Genomic DNA, 22,678 nt, shown 5'->3' on the forward strand with positions numbered 1-22,678 from the left:
TATAACCAAACACCCCTTAAAAATCTAAGATAAGAATTATGCCAGTATTAGATGAATTTTTATACAAAATATTTCATAATATACTACCCCAACATCTATTCTTCTTATAAAAAAATTATCGTCCTTTTCGATTCTGAGAAGACCTCCGCGACGCTTAAATTGCAATTTATTGTGTCACAATCTTCTAAATGGTCAAAATAATGTGATTAGCCTATCATTAATTCCTCACTAAATAACTGTTCAAAATTAGGTAAGTAGGACAGATTCTTCCATCAAAAGTTTCACATGTATAAGTATATTTTTACCCTTTCCACATTTAATTATTGTTCTCTATAGAATAGATTGTAAATAGAATTAATAATATAAGATAAAAAAACTAATAAACACGAATTATAAATATTTAAGTAATTTAAAATCTAAACTAAGCCTAAACTTAAAGAATATATTTTACTTTCAAGTTTCGAGACACAAACGTTCCTAATTTTATTTTACATTTATTCCGTTATTCATTACAGCATAGATCGTTTTTCTTCGTCAACACGCTACAGCATATGGTGTTTATATTATAATAGGTATGTTATTACTTATTAGGCACCTATGAATTGTCAAATGAACTACATTCAGTTGTATCTAAATGTAATATATAATATTAATATAGGTTGTAGGTATTAAGTTTTTGATTTTTCTATATTATTATATGATAAAATATGTTTATTTAATTACCATCGACACCAATTTTGACGGCAGATTTTTTTTTTTTTAATTTGCCTTTTATTAAAACAGCAGATTCTTATACCAAATAAATAGATTATATACTGTATATTGTATATAGTATTATAGCAAATTATAATGTATGACCTAAACGCTAGAAACTAGAACAATCGATTTAGAGGTTCTCACGCAATATATTATGTTTATTATAATATAATATTTTATATTTATTAATCGCCCATATCATTATACATTATGCAAACACACAATACCAAGTAGGTAGCAACTTAATTCGCGAAACAGCAGACTGTATAATATATATATATATATATCTGTGTACTATTGTAATAATATATTATGGCACCTTTTGCAGTAACATAATAATAAATCCGATTTATTAAATCGTAATAAAATAAAAATCGGGAATCGCCTGGTTATCATTTGGTGTTTTAACTCAATTACGACCCGAAGAAAAATGGTTTTGTTATGGCCAATGATGGCAACCACTAAGCAAAAAAAATTTCAAAACCAGCACTTATAACTGCGTACCTATATATGTACCACGCAGTATTCCAGCGAGTATGGGATGTATGTATATGCGGACGAACGGGATGTTGCGTATGTTTACAATATAGGCGTAATAATCAAAAATAATAAAATTATATATAATAAATAATAATAATAATAATAATAAAAAAACAACCGCAAAGATATCTTCGGCAAATATCAATTGGTTGCACTTCTTTTTTCGGTATTGTACACGTTATTATATGTAGGTAAACGTACATATTTAAATAAATTATCGACGGTGGTATTTTTCGTGTAAATTGCAGTCGAAATGCTTTCACCGTTATGCACGCCGGACAATATTGAAGACGATTATCATCCGCTACGTAACATTTTCCGTCGGGTCTTCGCGAGACGCGTCGTTATACATACATAACAACAATAATATTCTCATATATCGTTCAAAACATAAACACCTATATGTATATATATTGTGTAGGTATACGTTTATGCGCATATAGGTACGGACTAATAGTACGAACCTAATACTATATACATATATAATAATACGTTTAATTTTTTTTTTTGTCATCGGATTTTCAACAGATTATAATTATAATTATAATTATTATTATGAGGAACGGAATAAACTGTAGGTATACATGTCGGCTATCTAGTGTATTATATTGTTATTACGACACCGTAAAATATAGAGATGTCTGTAGATAAATATATATGAATTTAATGTTAGGCGTAATATCAATGCTACCGCTTCTCACAACAACCCGTTTTTTTTTTGATAATATATGTATCCGTTATATTGCAGTTCCAATCATTTTTTCTTGTATATAATGCATATATCAATTGAAATGCAATATTGTGAATATCTGCCAATATAGTTAGTTTTGTCAAGAGACAAAAAATAAATGAAACGTTTCGCTCTGTCGACCTATAGACATTGGATATTTTTAAACTTTTATGTAGTTACCTTGCAGTTCATCACATTTACTTATTGGCGAGTACTTCTACAAAAATATTTGGTATACGATTGTATAACCAAAATCATTAATTCAAATGTATTATACATAGTGAATAAACGGTAAAATGTTAAACGATCAAAACATTTTTATTCAAATTAATTTCTTTCAGTATTCTTATAACGTAAATCGTCATACTGCTTATTAAATAGTATCACATATTAATGTCTTCATCAAGGTTATAATTAGGAAGATCTATATTCCATTAGCCATTAGATATTATCATATAAATTATACCTACTAAATTACCTATACAATACGTAGACATATAGGAATGGTAAAACACTAACGTAACCTGGTCCATAATATAGTTCTATACATGACTATATTAATATATGTATAGAAATTTTCATAATTTAAAATAAGAATTTTTTTGAAGATTACTGTAATTCATAATATTAATTTATTTAATCAAATAATTTTAAATATACAATACAGTAAAACTTTTATATTACTACGAAATCTCAAGAAACAAGAAAAAATTATTCTTATAGAAAAATTTGTTAAATACATTACACGTAAATTTAGTCCTAATTTGATAAGAAGATCGATTTACGGAAGTAAATTTAGTAAGTATCACTGCATAGTATTAAAAAATATGTACATGTATTTGTCATAGGTATAAACACTAATATATTTGATTTATGACAGAATAATAATTTTTTCTACTCTATTGCCATTTTATATCATTAATCATTAAAATATTATGTTTTTTCGTAATTTGGATTATTTATATCAGATAAATCTTATAGTTAAATGATATCACATATCAAAATCTAAATTTGTTTGATTAGGTATCCAAAAGACAAAAATTCCTCAAATTTTAGCCTAGGTTGCTGATAACTTTTAATAGGATCTATACCATATTTTTTCAATTATACTGCTATAAAGTATTATTTGTAGAATATTTGAAATCCTTGCAGCGGAGATCGCATATATATAATAGTATAAATGCAATGATCAGAGATTACCAAGAATTTAAAGTAGTCAGTATGAGTATATATTGCATTATTCGTTAATTAAATAAAAATAACCATTAACAGTTGTATTTCATTTTAATATATGCAAATACGTGATATTCAGTAAGTATACAAATCGTGTATTTCCAAACTTTCTAGATACATGCACTCCAGCATAATATTATAATATATTCAACCATAGTGACCTAATGTGTATTCGCTTTTCATTAGCCTATTAAATATACAACAGTAGGTATTGTTGAATTACATAAGGTCATTGTTTGGTATTGTTTTTTTTTAAATGTTCATATTATTATTATTTTCTTAGTTACTTTTATATTCACTACGGCAATCCTAAAGTTTTGTATTGCACAACACCATGTGAAAAATTCTCATATAAAATATAATAATTATATATTTCAGTTATGATTATAATATTATGAGTAAAAATAGAAATACTGTATGAAATTAATTGCAACTTATTCCAAAAAGTGAGCACTCTTTTTACTTAATTTGTATTCATGTCAATCTCAGTGAAAGTGTGTGATAGTTTTAAATAATTATACGTGATCACTTGATATAGCTTAATTAAATTTCAAATTTTTGGTTATTATCTTTACTGGTTAGTTAAAAAACTCTATTATTCGCAAGTTGGTGACTGATATTCCAGTGCCTATTCTTATCTATCCAGTCAATTATATAGGAATAACGCTAAACATAGGCTTGCGCACAGGAGGGGCTGGGTGGGCCAAGGCCCCCTCTGTGGCCTCTGGCTTTTTCTTTAATAAATGCATAGATATGTATATTATACTAGACAGCAAAATGTTTAGATTTTACAAAAAAAATAGTGAAGCCAGTTTTAATCTAATAGTATAAATAAAATATATATGTGATTAAGTTATTATTTTATTAATTAATCAATTATCATCACACAAGAATCTTTAAAAATTAAACATGTAAACCATTGTAGGCTAATAATCCTTTGTATTTGTAGCCTTTAATTAATAATAATAAAAAAAAAGAATCTTTAGTTCGGACCTTTTTAAGGCCCCCCCCCCCTGCGGTCAAAGTCTGCGCACGCCTATGACGCTAAAATAGTATCTTTTCAAAGTGAACGTCTTTAATAAGTTTCTTATTAAAATATTATTATTATTATTTTTTTTTTAAATTTATATTATAAAGTGTTATAAGGTCACTATTATAAGTACCTAAGTAAGCTTTAAAATTTCAAAAATCAGAATTCAAATAGATTTATCAATTAATGAAAAATGGGGTGAATAATGAAGATCACCCTGTATATGCAGATTTTATCCTGAGAAATCCGTAAAAACAAATAAATAATGTACAGTGATGAATGATCAAATAGGTAGGTACATATATCTACCTCGACTATTTGCGGGATCATCACCCGCGTATTGTACGAATTTGTACCTAACATTTTATTTTTAAATAAATATGGAAACTGTGATCAATTAATCATAAGTAAAAAATGGTAGTATCAAATGTCTAAACTTAACTTTGAATATGCATCCATTATCGATTTTTATTGATATATTAATTACTTTATATCTGATATAGTTATAACAACATTTGTATAAATAAAAAATAAGTAAATATAACATAAAACAAGAGGTCAGGATAAATTATTATTTACGAGAAAACAAATAATAGTTATCTATCTTCTGATAATCGTTTACGAAATCGGAAAATCGTTTCGATCGCTATAATTATTATGATTATTTTCAATTAAACGCCATCGTCGGCACTTACTTAAATGTAGGCGTCCGGCGTGGCGACAAGAACGTCCCCTCAGTGGTCGTTCCCCTGCAGCTCTAGTGCGGTGCGTATACGCAGTGGCGGCTAGTGGCACAAATATTATAGTCAATGGTCGTCGTCAGGTATACCGTACTATACCCTTGATTTATATTGAATATTTTATTACGATTTCGTTACGTTGTGCAGTCGGTGGTTAAGAATATTATTAAGTTCATTGGGGTGTCGTATAGGCAGTCACATGACGTGTTCGACAAATCCCACGTCACGAGACGGAGCACCGCAAGACCGACGGACCGGTAATAACAAAAAAATAAAAATAAACAATGCGATGTTCTGGTGTTGACCACATGCGCGTACCGACCGACTGTCCGTTATCGACGTTATACCGTGTTCTTCGGCCGACTGTTAATTCGCAGCCGCCGCACTATCGCTTGCTGGGATATTAGTGCCACTCTTCGCGCTCGCATGAACACGCCCATTTCGTGCCACCGATTTTTCTCCACCGATCAAAGCGCTCATCCAAGTCACAATCACAATATCATCATAATCATCATCATCATGGTGAGTCACCAATTATCCTAAATGAGTTTATTTAAATTTTTAAAAGTATTTAGTGAACCGTCTTATAATTAGGACTTTTATGTTATTTTCAGGATTGTCTTGTACAAATAACATGATTTTGTTTTAGATATTGATATGTCAGTATTACGATTCAAACAAATTTGAATTGAGCTATTATACTTTATGTACCTACCAGGTGTTCAGATGTACCGGTCCAGGTATATAAATCACCAGTAACTTTATATACATAAAGTTACTGTATGATGATTATAAAATTTTAGTTACAGGTAAGCAATAATTAATATCTTAGAATTAATGTATTTAATAATATTTATGATTAAATTCCGAATAATAATTGTAATTACTTAATACCTAACTTTTGTGCATAACAATTTCTACCTATGTAAATCTAGGTCAGGTAAGTTAGGTACATACAATTTATGATAATTACAAATTTATTAAGATGAGAATAAAATATATTTCTTTGTACATACTTGCAAATATTCTTACATTTTTTCTGTAATTCTTCGATATAAACCACATTTGTTTTCAAATGAACTACATGAATTTATACCTATATGGTTATTATATAGTATATTATGCTACTTATTTTTGAACTGTTTAATAATTATGTACTATGTACGCATGAATTATTCTTTTTTTAAGGGAAGAGTTATTTTTATTTTTACAAGTTTTGAATTAAAAATAAAATATCCCATAACTACCGTGTTTATTGAAAATTACACGTACTTAATCATAATATTAAAGCACAATCGTATATACGAATATTTTCAAAATATTTCAGAAAATAAAAATAAATGTCATGTATTTTAAATATTTATCTACATTAGAAATTTTGTATTATGAAAGTCTACAAAAGCACTAAACAAATTGTAGAAGACTATGAATGTAAGGTTTTCGTAGCTAGTTAACTTTACTCATTTATTCTTCATCAGTAAATTAATGATTTATTACCGGATCATGGATTCATATTCCTGCAGAACCTATATAATTCATACCAAATATAAAAATCTCATATGATATACAGTACCTATTGTTTAGGTATACATCATACTTATTTTTTTTAATACATACTATACATAGGTACGTAAATGTAGTTGATTTATTCTGTCAATGACACCTTAAACGGTTTTCCAATATCAAGGAAATAAAAAAAAAAAAAAATGTTAACTGATATGTGACAGTTACGCGGATGTCATATGATAGTGTATGATAATTTTCGGTAAAAATAACAGTACCTGCTGTTGAACCTGAAATATAAATAAACTATTGTGCGTAATATAATTTGCATACAAATTTTAATATGATTGGATACGGATATACTTATACCCATATAGTATTAGTATGTCTATAGTCGTCTAGAAAGTTTGGAAAACTTACAGATAGCTACAGGCCACTTGCGATTCAATAAAAATACACGCTTGCAGTTAATGGTTATAATATATTCAATTAAACTAAAATAAGCAATTGTATATTGTCGTTCAAATTAATCGTCTTGGAAAATATTGAGGGATTTTAAAATGTCTGTTTACTTATATAATATGTGTTATATTATCCAAAGTATACTGCAGTAGTGCAGTGCATGTATTAATTTATATATACCTTTAGATAGGTACCTGGTACCTACTACCTACCTAAGTGTATACGTGGTACACACATACCAAATTACGTATATAACAACAGTAAATAATTATTAGGCATACTCAAAGAAATTGGAATTTTGGATTAAGTGATAGACATCTCTTTGTTATCTTAATCATATTCCATAGAAAACTTTAGATCTTTATAATATCTAAGACTTTTTCTGAAGAAATCAATCAAAATCTACTCATTTTTACTATTAAATCTCTGCAAATATTAATAAAAGATAAAATGTCCAACGATTTCACTGAAGTTTTCAGTTTTTATTACTTGATAGAGAAATCGAACAAACATCGACTTACTCGTGATTTGTCCAATCTTAAATAACATAACCGTATTAGATATTATGATGCATTACTCATAACTATATGCGTCTATATTCCATATACGGCCTAATGAAAGTGTAATTTTTTTAATAAATCAAATAACTTGTTAGAAAAGGAATTTACTTGAATACTAAAAAGACTAAATATTTTACAAAAACTGTGTAGATTTCTACAATTATAGAATCTATAATACTAATAATACTATAGATATTTAATATAATAATATATAATAAAAAAAACCATGATAATTGTGAAATGTTATCTGATCGATTCAAATATATTTGTTATTTTAGCTTTTAAATTTTTTTTTAAAATTATTATTCGATGAGCATAAATTTATTAATAATTTATAATGATTTGGTGACCAAATTTTGGTCGTAATATTATTTGCACAGTTTTCTTTAATAGATGAACGTTATGCATTATCCTATTAAACTAACTCTAAGTAAATAAACTATTATCTGAATGTTATAAAGGTGCCTATAATTACTGCCTTCTATATTATATATTATGTATTATTATTGCTCACATAGATATAAATATATGAATGTATATCCTTGAAAATTAAATGTTGTTCATATCAGTATCTATAATTTTACATCTTTAAAATTAGGTATATAGCAGATATATTACGATGACCACGACGAGATAACCTATCGCGTGCTAACTTTTCATCGGGAAAGTGAAACTGTAGAATATTTAATATTATCTTATAATTCATTACGTTAAAGAAAGTATTATTTTTATGCTTTTGGAAAAACAGCAATTTCCATTAATTTAAAATTAGCTAGACTTCGTCACTTCGACATTGATAAGTTATTAAATACAACATTTATATAGTTATATAGGTTTAACTTATAAATATAATCGTACGAAGAATCAATAAGGTATTAAAAAAATACATGGTATAAACAACGTTTGTAGTTTAATGTATCTACCTGTTAGATCCAATAATTGGAACTTTTGTTTGCAAATTATAAAACGACATGTGAACATTTAAAAAAATTCATACAATGACGTGGTAAGCTATTGTCCTGAAGACCTAAACTAATAACTGAGCTTGTTGCTCGACAAATCAGAACATTTTTTTCAAAAACAGGCCCATGGATTTCCTCAGAATCTTGTAACAAGGATTTTTTTGATAAAATAAACTCATTAGTTAAGGTCTCATATCCGGAAAAACTCATATTCTTGGTTTGTATTCCAAATCAAAATTTGAACGCGGTACTATATTATAGTCAACTGTTATTATTTTTATATTTGATATTCGAATATAAACGAAATACTTTATGCCATTCAAGTTACAACTTGCTGGTTGCTTGTTAGGTACTTACGTGTAAAAGTGATTTAAATTGCTTATTTAAATGGGAAATGTTTTAACAGGTGAAGTTTCGGAAGATTATAATATAAAACTGCTCATAAATTCCAAAATAATATAAATATGTAAATTTTTTTTTTATCCAAATTACGAGCACAGAACTAGTATTTTACCAAATTTCGATGCTATAAAAATATTTAATTCAAGTTTATACAAGTTTAAATTTGCTTCACATTTGCCTTTTATCAAGTATCTAAAAAATGTAAAATGTATAAATAATTACAAATATTTTATGTTTTGATTTTTTTTTAATTAAAAGTTTATTAAGGTAGGTCATAAAAACTACACATCACTTGACACTTTTAAAATTGCTGACAACGATACTTTTGCTCAAAATGTTAAGATAATATAGTCTGTGTTCATCTGGAATAAAGTCTAATGTCTTCTGAGGACTTTCTCAGGAATTCATTGGTCCTTCACTCCCCTCACAGTTTCGTAAACGTTGTAATTATCAATGCTCGAATCGTGTAGGGGTGGGGGTACACAGGGGTCAGAGCTATTCTATTTGCTTTTTTTTGCATATTCTAACTTTTTTTTTTCTACGCCAGGTTAATGGTTAGGTGCCTACGCCGGTATGGTACAAATAATAACGTCCAAAATAATTTTTATTTAAATGTGTAATGTATTTAAATTATTATCAATAATAATATATACCTACTTAATGAATTTTACATTATATAATATCAAAAATATTTGTCTATGTTTTTTATTTTAGTTTGTTTATACTGTATCACAGAAAAAAATTGCGAGCACTGCACACTGTCGGCTCCGTATAAACATGAGCCGATGTGTGGCGGCAGCAAAACCAACATATTATTATTATACGTGCGCAGCCTCCGGGTCTGAACTCTGCAGGTCACCCGCGGACGATGGCGCGCGGTTAGATTAGACGAACAAGAAGAAGAAGACCGTAACTGCGTCATCTACGTCTGTGTCCGGTTCCTCTATAATGATGATAATATTATATAAACGTCGTTTTCTTTGCGACCATATCATATTTATTATCATTACCTATACCTGTTACAGACGTTACAGTTGTAAGTTGTCTTGACATGTCTCGGCACCACTTGTATTATAGTCACGTGAGCACAGACGATATCGCTATGATACTATGTTATTATTAATACCGTCTATATGTATAAATACGTAAGGATATACAATAATAACACGTGTACCTACTACAACCGTACAAACTATATAGGTTCATATATTATATATATATATAGGTATTAGTAGGTAGTGCAGTCGCGTGTGCAATATATAATATATAATATTATAATTATTATTAATATGCCGCCGATCGTACATGATAATAATATATAATAATAACTGTGTCCAAACCTATTTATATGTATATATATATCACTATATTATATTACCTATCTGCTGCCGATTCAATTCCGCCTGTCCAGCTCGTCAATAAAAATCTGAATGTATATAGGACAAGAATTGATTATCATCATGCGCTGGACGTTTATAATACAGTGTATTATATGCACGCATATATTTGCACGGCGTGTAAGGAATCAAACAACTCTACAAATTCAAACAATATCACTGATACTCAGAAATCAGAATATATTATTAAAATATGATACACACAAGATTTTAGATTCTGAGTGATCTTTTGTGGTACAAATATTTCAACCCTAATTGAACTATTTATATATAGACATTACAAAATTTCGAGTTTTATTGATTTTTTTTTTAAATTACTATCGATAAAAAAATTTTAGATCGGTCAAAAAAAAACTTTAAAATGAAATGCAACGTTCTTCATAATATGTTGTTATTATTGGAAATTAAAAAAAAAATGTACGTATATCCACAATATTATTTTATGTGTGACTGAGGTTAAACATTTTGACCAAATTAATCAAAATCACGAAAATATTTAAATTGTTTTGAGTTAAAAATTTATAAAAAATAATATCTTTATAGTACCTATGTCTAAGATTTGAAATTTTTTACAAGATATCTTTAAAGTTTTCCTATAATATATACATATATATATATATATAAAAAAACAGTTTACCGGAAAGTAAAATTAATTTTTTAGGAATATTAGACATTGGACATTTATAAATATGAATAAATACTCGCATATATGTATGTAGGAACAATGATTTTTTCATTTTGTTTTTATTCAAATACTATTAATCGGAGATACTTACTGATATTTATATAAAATATTTATTTTATCATTTTCTAGATGTGCGTGTAAAATTTTTAAAATTATTTATAAATATTTAAAATTTGAAACTTTTTAATTTTTAATTCTATAAATATCAAAAAATGTACGAGTATTTAAATTTCAATAAGTTTAAATTTTTTCATTTTGATAACATATAATACTTTATCAACATATTAAAAATTTTAAAATTAATTGGTAGTTAAAATATTTAAAAATATTCAATTTTTATTGCTAAGAATTTAAAGTTAAAACAAAGATTCTCATAAATAATCCATACTGTGATAAAAAAATAAAAACACAGTTATTTTTTACACATAATTTAAGTTTACAATTATTTGAACGGAATTACAGATTAAAATCAAAAATAACGATTTTAGTTATTTTTTTATAACTTAAAAATATTATTCATGGATACTTGAGACTTTTAAAGTACCTATACTTTATATACATTCTTATACTGCACACATAGTATACACTAAAATGCAATTTTTTATGTCAAAAATTAATTAGACATATAAGTAGTATATAAGTATTAAGTACCTATACTGCAATACTAATGCCTAATACTAAAATAAATAACTTAAGTTACAACACTATCATACAATTTTATAAGTAATATTATAGACTGATAGATTGATTGTCTTAGTTAACTGAAAATGACTTGTTTAAAAGTTTCCCAAATATTTTTAAAAGTCTATTGCTTTTTGTTACAATGTCTATTACTATTTGTAACTGTGAAAGAGCGATATTAGTATAAAATAAATTGAAGTGTATAACTGACATTTTGGGAGCAAGAAATGACTACAAATTTAGATTTTTAAGATGTCATTGAAGAATTTAAAACATTAACTTCTTCCACAAACGTCGTTTTGAACTTATAAGTGACTATTAAGTTTTTATACATTAAAGTCATAACTCATAAGTAAAAAAGGTATGTTCCTTATGGATATAATATGAGTAAATAAATAATTAAGAAATGTTATTGGTTATTTTTTTGTCCTATAGAGAATGGTACTCACTGTTATACAATTTTATTTTTAATTTATGATAAATCATAACCATCACATAATTTTGTGTCGCATAAAAATAGGATATTTACAAAATAAATAATAATTAAATTATTTTAAGTCGAAACCACGCCAAATCTTTTCATATATTTTGAATAGGATTTCATTTTGGATGATGGCAAAAATAGTATAGGTAAATACTAAATAGTAAAAGAGGAATAAATTATTCACCACCTGTAAACGACATCTGCATACGTTTATGCTAGCACTTTTAAACCGTTAAAATCAAGCGGAACGTTGACACGAGGCCTTAGACCTTGCCGTTGGCTGTAGACCTCTAAGACTATTTTAGTATATATATATGTTACCGGCAAAGACGTAAATTAAGGAATTAATGTTAATGACTAGTCAATAACGATATTTCCGATCAAATTAGGCAGTACACGATATTGACTAGTAAATATCGTTAATGTCTATTATAATCAGTCAATGATGCAATTAGAAATATCTCCTAGGTAATGACAATAACTCCGGGATTTTTCAGGCATAATTGACAAAAATATAAAATATTCTTGCGTTGTAAAATCGATTTATCTAGATATAATAAGTACGTACGATAAAGCTGATAAATCTAATCCTTTTTACATTTTTGGATTTTTGTAATATCTTAGATTCGAACAAAGATCAAATTAATAATCATAGACAAAGGGCCATAACTAACCTTTAAAAGCAAGCACAAAAAATGATGAAGTATTCTAATACTAAGTTAACAGAACTTCAAGTAGGAATTACTGTAAGAGTACTTATACCTGACGTGGATAGAGCACGTGGCTCACCCCTTAATCTTTTGGCGGTCATTGTTTCATATGAAGCTGATATGTATAAATTATGTAAGTACAATAAAAATTAATTGTTAAAATAAATTAATAACAATATTAAAATAAATTACTATGTAGGTACGGAGTATGGCATGCTAAAAAATAGGTTCACTAGAGCACAACTCGTTCCGTGTCCTGAAAATATATTGAATTATGAAAAAACAATCGCGACTGCCGGAGTAAAAGAAATTACGGTTCGTGAGGCTGCTGGAGATTGTGAAAATAAATAATTATTAATTATGTATAATTTATCTTGTATTTTTACATTTCTGACCTAATTAAAATATTTCGTTAAACATAATTATCAACATTGCCTATCAGTATTAGACATTAAAGTAAGTTCCTAGTCATATTTAAATTTTACAACCTTGCCTATGTTGTCAGTTAATTCCTAGGCATTGACAATATCGACTACTAATGTTAGGAATTTATAATATTGGCTAGGCATTTACGTTATTAACTAATTTACATCATTGACGGTAACATATATATATATATATATATTAGAATTTATAATACACCCTATACATGAGTATAATGCATGTCAAATTAATATGTAGTGTTTTTTTTAATCAAAATCATTGCGTAATCTGTGGTTTTACAATGTATAGCGTGCGTTGTGTATAGGTCAAAACTGCAGCAACCGATTAATATTATATATTATTAGATTATTATTTTATAGACACTATCTGTATTAAAAATCATAATATGTAATGTATTAATGAACAGGAAGATCATTTTTCTAATTACTGGAAGCCAGAGACGGATGCAGGGGGACAAAGGTCTAAATCTTCAGAGATTCACATAAATAGTTTATGATTTTTTTTTAAAGAACATTATAATCTCATGATTTGATTATATAGTATCTATAAATGATTATTTATCAAAAGAACAAGAGATGGATTTGATATTGGAACATTTACAAGATAAATATTTTAGTCGTCTATTTTCAAATGAATGCACCATAGCAGGATCTCTGCTCTGTCCCTATACATATACTATCCCTATCAGAATATAACTTATATACAACTACATAGTTATTTCTTCATGCATTAAAATAAACTCTTGTACAATATGTATCATCATTATTGCCACCAATTTTATGCGTAGTCTACATCATTTCACGATTATACTATATATTTAACTGCAGCATCCCAGTGACCAGTATGCATAAATAGTATAGGTATATAAATACAAATATCGCAGGTGCGGTCGATTGACGTTTAAATCGCATGTAGGTATGCACAATTATATATCATGTAATAAGTAAATATTATAATTTGTTCCAAGCCAAACTCTATATTTTATATGCTGGGTAATTTTTAAACAATCTATACGAAAATTAGTTGCGTTTTTGAAAATATTTTTTTTTTAAATTTGAAGTCTTATTATAAAAACAACATTTATGAAAATGTTTTTACTATGCATATCGTTATAATTTTAAAATGCAATTTATTTTACTTACTGTTGTCCTATTGTCTCAGAAATGGATCCAGAAGTCACCCAAGGGATGAATTTTCAAAAATTAAAATCCCCTTTTTTAATTTATATGTAATTGATTGGTTGCAGGCCCATTATAATTAATGCATGAAATGTTATTAGAAGTATCAAGAAAATTAAAATAACAGCTTTCAGCCCAATTTTATGATATAAAAATAATGTAAAATATACGAACCAGAGGGTGGGAGATCTCCCTATCAACCCTCGTAACCACCTCTGTATTGTCAAATAGTAAAATTCACTACTTTAATCACAAAGATATCATGAAAGGTACTCAGTAATATTATTATAGAATGGTATATCGTCTTCGCTCAGAATCTTTTTTCTTATACAATGATTTTAATATTTTATATCATTGAAATATTGAATTCAAGTTTTAACATCAATTACAGTGATTACTCTAGATATCTTATGTAGAGGAAAGTATTACTCACTTGTCTGATTTTTCAATATGATTTGATGTAAGCATATCTATATACTTACTACATTTTGTCTGTATTAAGTAGTCACATACTCACATTAATACTTTTAAAATATAAAGTCTGTTGGTTAATAATTTAAAACCACTACTGGATATATGGAACTTAGATATCGAAATTATTATGTTATCGTCAAATTACATATAATTTATCATTCTCTTAATTGTTATTTGTAGGTATTAATGACAATAATTTAAAATTACCAATATGAGACCATTGATGTGTCTTTTACGCATTTATTAGAATCACCCTTGAATGGTTTAATTATTCTTTTATAGTAACGACTTAAGACAACATACAAATAAAATAAAATATAATTTATTACGTTATACACCGGTGTCACAGGCATTTATTCCCCTTCCCCCCACCCATATTATTACCACAGGTAATTTATACCCTCGGTAATAATATATAGGGGGGTAATAATCGCCTGTCCGGTACCATATAATATCGGGCGGAACCGTTTTCGGCCAAAATGAACCGCCTTTCCCTTTTCGGCCATTCTGGAATGACCGTTTTCGGCTAGTACACTATTTTGGTCACCAATTAACTTAACTTCACGTTTTTTTTTCTGTTAAACTATACCAATTTATATAATGATCATATAATATTGTTAAGTTAAAAACGTAAAAATATAGTCACAGTTTTCATAATTTACAATTTACAATTCATCAATTGACACACATAAAAAAAACAAAAAAAGCTATAGGAACTTTTATTTTTTTTAATATGCACAAATTAAATTATTTAACATATTTAAATGTGCACATGCACACAATATATCCTCTACCTATATTAAGAGTGATTACTGATTATATTGGGAATCCAACAGTTATACGTTGAAGATCGATAAAAGTAATAACTACCAACTATCTGGGCGTATAGAATATCTTTCATCGTTATCTTCGTTCTATAACACTAAACTTATATTAGCTTATATTATACCTCATAAGTGTTTAGTGTGTGTACGTACGTACTACGGTCTGCGGCACGGTGTGTTTTCGGAATCGTCAAGATAAAAACCATACAAACATAATGAAATATAATAGAGGAGAAATTACACGACTCGAATTTATAAAACGCATGAGCCATAATTATAAAAAAAATTAATTTTTTTCTGTAAATTAATAATATAACGTATATTGTAAATTGTGATTAATATTTTGTATGTATTTTTACTTGACTTAATACGTGATTTAAAAAAAATTTTAATTGTAAATAATTATGAAAATTGAAAATTATGAAAAAAAAGTTATGACTATATTTTTACGTTTTTAACTTAAAAATATTATATGAACATTATATAAATTGGTATAGTTTAACAGAAAAAAAAAACGTGAAGTTAAGTTAATTGGTGACTAAAATAGTGTACTGGCCGAAAACAGCCATTCCAAAATGGTCGAAAAGTGAACTGGTCGAAAAGGGAAAGGTTCAGTTTGGCCGAAAAGTGTCCCGCCCATAATATCGGGTACATACACGCAGTTGATTTTTGTCGTTATCTAGGTATACAAGATACCTACAACATTACAACTAACAAATAATTTATTCATAGTACCTATTACGCGAGAAGTGCATCGTAAATTCGTAAATATATACAATCATAATATAATTATATTTTCAATTTTTCAATAAAATATTTCTACCATATGGCTTATATTAATACATAAACAATATTTTTATATAGAAGAAAAAGGACTTGATAATGTGTGTTTAATAGAAAAGTGCAGTCGACATGACGTAACAAATGGGTTTTGGAGAATAGGTACTATAATCTTTAGGTCTTATAGTTTACAGTTAAACGACGGGTTACTTATTTATTAGGATTTTTTTTTATGACAATAAACGTGTTTCAAGTGCAATAAATGTGTAATTAATTGCATACATAAAATTACAATATAAAAATTATAACGATAAGTAGTGTAGAATTCAATTAATTTATTTTAAATAGTTTAATGCTGAAAATATTTACAGCCATACACTATACAGTAAATACAATATTAGTATAAAAATCTTATACTGATATTTAAACGTTCAATGTATATATAAATACATGCCGTATTCTTATTTTTAGATTATAATACATGAGGATAAAGGATGAATATGTTGTCAAGGAATATTATCGAGGAAGTTCATACATATAGGTAATGATAACAAGTTTATAATACCTTTATTGCAGTGTATACGTAGGTGTATGGATTATTTATGTACGATATACCTAATACCTATAATGCATCATTTACGATTTATGGACATTATTTTTGTTATACATAGTATATATTCTATCTGTATTGATAAATACAAAAAAATATCTAAAACTGACTAAAAGTGTATCAATATTTTCTATATATCAATATGTAGAATCATTGATTAAATATTTAATTAATGGTAGAATGTCTCAGACCGAAATGGGTCAGTACGTTACGCTGATATATATCGCACGTGTATAACTTCTTAAATGTTCGATATTGAACTGATACTTATCGATAAACACCAATATCTTCCTTTAAAATAATAATAAATATACCTACTTTAGTGTTCAGTAAACCCTAAACTTTTATCAATTTTAACAAGGCATTATTATGTATTTTCTTGATTCCATCAAGGACTATTATATATCTGTTGGTATCGATTCTCGTCATAATAATATATATATAATGAAATCCAATTATAAGAGTTTCATCTCTGAACTACGAACTTACAAAGAAGGAAACCTGCTCTATTGAGGCCGATTCCGCGGATTCATATTTTTATTTTATATTATTGCATTTGAAATCACATACTGGTTTGATTATCATAATAATCATCTAAATTCTCTCTTGTGAATGATATACGCATAATATATGTCCGATTGTGATTTTAGCGATATTTACAAACGAATTTATATGGTTGTAAAAAAAATTGAACACATACCTGGTTTAATATACTTTTATAAATTTAGTGTTGTAAGAGGGTTGTATAATATAAACTTATCGATAATTCGATTTTAATGGTAGCGGGTATTAAAGTTGATCACACTTTAGATATGTGGCACTAATTTACAATAATTTAATTATTACTTGTTTTATTTATTTTGGTTTAAATAACTCGTATCAATAAAAGTTATGTTTATAAGTTTATAACTTATAATATTACTAAATACGGTTTATTTTAAATATGAAATAAAAATATGTATAACTCATCAGTTATCAATAACCATGAATTATAATTATTCAGCAATTTAATAATAACTGACTTACTGAAATCAAACTGTATATGTGACTAATATATTTATTATTTATTATTATTGTATAATAATACTATTATACTATCTGTAAAGTCCAACTACTCCAACTATAGTCTATAGAATTAAAGACAAAATATCAAATACATTTTATGGGTATTTGAATATTTACCCACATATTTTTTTAGTGGCTGTTAAAAACACAAATAAATTGGTGGTATAGGATTGTTAAACAATTCAATCGGAAACTCGTTTCTTCGTACTAAATAATAACACTACAATCGAATCAAAACATACACATTTATCATTAACCCGTTAATGACAAAAACAACATCATAGGGTCATCGATCTGGAAGCTCACATATTATTATATCGTGCAGGACACTATAATAAGATCAATGACGTGCAATATATTATAGGTGCCTATACACACTATAAGTTATATAGCTAGACGCATATGAAATATAGGTAATATATTATTAATTATTATATTAAACAATTTAAACGCGCAATGCATCAACAAACCTACAGAATATATTTTAATAATAAAACGACCGATGGAAAATGTAATCTTATAACATGTCTAAAGACAAAGTTTAATTTATTACACTTGGAAACAGGAGGTTTTGTGAATTTCCAATCAAATCATCGACCCATTTGCAAATTTTTTTTGTATAACTTAATATAATATAGATTCTATATAAGCATAGGCATAGTTCAAACTAGTTCAGTTCATATTATACTGCTTCGTGATTCAAAATGACTTGAAATATATAAGACGTAACGACTTAATAGAGATACAATTTTTTATTTAATTTATAAAGGTGTGAATTGGGCGGAACGATAATATAGCTATATAATATCCAATATATTGTGCTGAGCATACGGCGTGCATAATTACTTTTAGCGGGGTGTATGCCGTTTACAGACCGGTAGTCAGTATATAGGTTCTTAAAAAAATGCTATATAATATATATTAAACACGTAAATAACTGCCAGCAATCTACCAGTGTTTATATAGTAAGTATATCTGTAATCTGTATACATGTTGGTACCTTCTTAGATATTATAATACCTAACAGATTTAAAATCAAACAATTAATCGACGTTCGATTAACTCATATTTTTATTTTTATAAGATCAAATAAAACATAGTGTTGCGGTTTTGTGAAAAAATTATTACGGTACTAACGTATAAAATTATATTATTTCCGAGCATAAAACATTGTCATTTGTCTCGGTAGACTTGAACGAACGAGTGTAAATTGTAATAGGTATAACTAATCATGTTATTATCGATCACACTATAACATACATTTTTCTACCGCTTCGTCCGTTGTAAAATACTTGTCTTAGCCTTTTTACAGAGAGTTAAATATAAAATAATCAAATAGCTACACACTGCAGGTATTCTTAATGTGCGAACGTGTGTGTGAGTGTGTGTATTTTCTGTAGTGATAATTATTTGTTCCTTATTCAAAAGACAAAACTAAAAGACCAAATGACAAAAAAGATCTTCCGTTCTTGATATAGGTACAGCTTTAGAAATAAAAATAAACTTGGGAAATGTGATGATTTTAATTTTTTTGTGTTATCATAATTCATTTTATTTGATTGGTATTGGTAAATAAACTAACTAGGTATTAACTTCAACGGCGTGTATCAATGATAACATATAATATTATTAATAATATGTATTTAAATAACAGTAATAAGCCTCGTCGTTCAATAAGTAAATTGTTTCATTTTACAAAAAGGTATAAATAATTTGTTATATTAATTTATTTCATTGCGACGAATAATCACAGAAAATATTATGATAGATACTGTACTTGGGTTATAATTTCGTTGAAACGTTGAATGTGTTTGTAATATTATTTACGCCAGCTGTAATTATTATTTATTAGAATATAATAAAGTTTAATGATACCACTAGGTATCTAAAATAAGGTTCATCTAGGCTATAGGCAGATATATAAGACGCGTGATTTCATCTGTATATGTCTTATTTCAACACTGTGACCAAGTGACACTTGGTTATTATTATTACTTATAACTTATTAGATACATTTCTTTCACTTTTTATTTTTTATAATTGAACAATTATTATTTAACACACATATATATGCGCTTCATTATATGTTATGAGGATTTCCAGCATTGTATCTCCTCGCTTAATATAAAATACGCGCTTATCTATACGGAACATATTATAAAAGTGTGTCCGTAACGCGCTTGCACGGTATGTACTACGAATTATTATACACATATATTATATATAACGGTTTAGTGAATACAATCGCGCATGCCGTAAATTACCAATGTTATAGAATGTTATAAGTTTAATCCCTCTGAATCCATCTCCCCACTCCATATTCACTCTCTTAATAATGTATAGGAAGTGTATATAAAAAACAATTATATATTTTCTCTAGTTTCTCAACTGAAAATTCGTTCACTAAGGTTTAAAATTAAAATAATACTATTATTGAAATATTGGTGATCAAGGTATTAAATTTTTAATCTACGGTGGACATGTGTATTTTATATTTTATATTTTATATTGTATTTATATTTTATATTTTATATTATACATTGGATATACGTATACTAATTTTAATTATTTTATTTTCATCTTCTACTACAGAATTCCATGGTTCGTGTAGTAAATAGTTTAATTATAATTTTGATACTAAGGAAAATTTGTTTTCCTAAATTTTTTCTTTCATTTTAAATTATGGCACCGATACTGCATTATAATTTATGATACTATTAATACGTTTTAAGAAAATACTATGAGTTTTGAAAATAATTGAATAATTGCTTCAGGGCATTTTGATGTTTTAATTTTAATATGTGACTTGTTCCTTTTTTGTATGATTAAAATACAAATGATTTGCATTACTTTTTTAACCACACACACACGCATAATATTGCATTTGAATCAATTAATTTACCATTTGATTTTTTTTATGCTGGTTGCTGCAGTAGTAGATTTAAAATGTATGAATAAGCATACTAAGAAACTAATTCTGCAGTCCTCGATCAAAACAGTTTAAAAAAATGATTGCAAATGCGCTATTGCACTAACCATAAGGAAATAACTATAGGTATATAAGGTTAAAAAACATGTGATAATTAGAATTGGTCAATTTTAATGTCAATTTATGTGTTGTTTCACATTAAATAAATAACTTAATAGCCCTTAGGCGTATTATTTATTAGAATACAATAATTTTATGTTATAATATAACAAATAATGTATTATTTTCAATATAAATGTTTGTGATATATCTATTTAAATGTATATGCAAAATAACATCCATCTAGATATACCACTATCCACTGGTATTGAAAAGTATATAACATAATTTGTCTGAACTAATAATATAATAGCTATACTTATCTACCAAAATATTTCAAGCATGCTTTAGCATTTGAGTGTTCAAACGAAAATATGTATGTATATTTTATACTACCTATTATGTATTATTTTCTATATTATAAAATGGATTTCTGTCTGTCTGTTTGTCGGTCATGCATTCCTAAATGGCTGAACCGATTTGGTAGACGAAATTTGGTACAGAGATATATTAGACCTATGCGCAGAAGATAGGCTAAGTTAAAACGTGATAGACCCAACCCCGGGAAGTGCTCAAAGAGACATTTTGAGATTTACGATGAAAATCTTTGTTTATAGATAGTTGCAGCTATTAGTGATAGTTGCTATTACAGTGATGGTTGCTATTAGTACGAAAGAAATTATTATCCCTAAAATTTAGGGATCCCAAATCTATCATAAAATTATGGAAATCTTTCAGTGGCTCATTGCACGGGCTATATTGGTGTTAATACCTACAATCAATAACCCCATTCTAAATGAAATCTCAGGCGGCACGACAACGTACAAGCCCATTGATACTGTAATGAATCAAGACAAATTTGTCAATTATTCAACTAAATTCTTAAATTCACTTGATTTGCCAGACACTTCACCATTACCACCGCACGTTCTAACATTGAAATTTGGTGTGCCCATCATTTTTCTACGAAACATCAATCAACCACCACTCTGCAACGGTACCAGGCTTTCAATGAAAAAGTTGACGAACAACATTATCGAAGCTACAATTTTATATGGAAAGTTTAAAGGCGAAGATGTATTGTTGTCACACATCGACACATCCCAATTATTCCAACAGATATGACTTTTGAATTCAAACGTTTTGAGTTTCCGGTACGACTCGCATTTACAATGACCATCAATGAAGCACAAGGCAATGTTCGTGGACTACAAGTGTGTGGAAAATCCATGCTTCTCACATGGACAGCTGTATGTGGCATGCGTTTGAAAACCTTTTAATTTATTTGTGTAAGCATCAGAAGGAAGAAGAAAAAAATATTGTGTAGGTATCCAAATGCATTTCAATAAATATCATTCAAATATTCAATCGAATACCTACTAGAATTGTCAGAGTTTTCT

This window comes from Diuraphis noxia, unplaced genomic scaffold (assembly GCF_037042655.1).
Source record: "Diuraphis noxia isolate RWA-SAM2 unplaced genomic scaffold, SU_Dnox_SAM2 contig0003, whole genome shotgun sequence".
NCBI lineage: Eukaryota > Metazoa > Arthropoda > Insecta > Hemiptera > Aphididae > Diuraphis > Diuraphis noxia.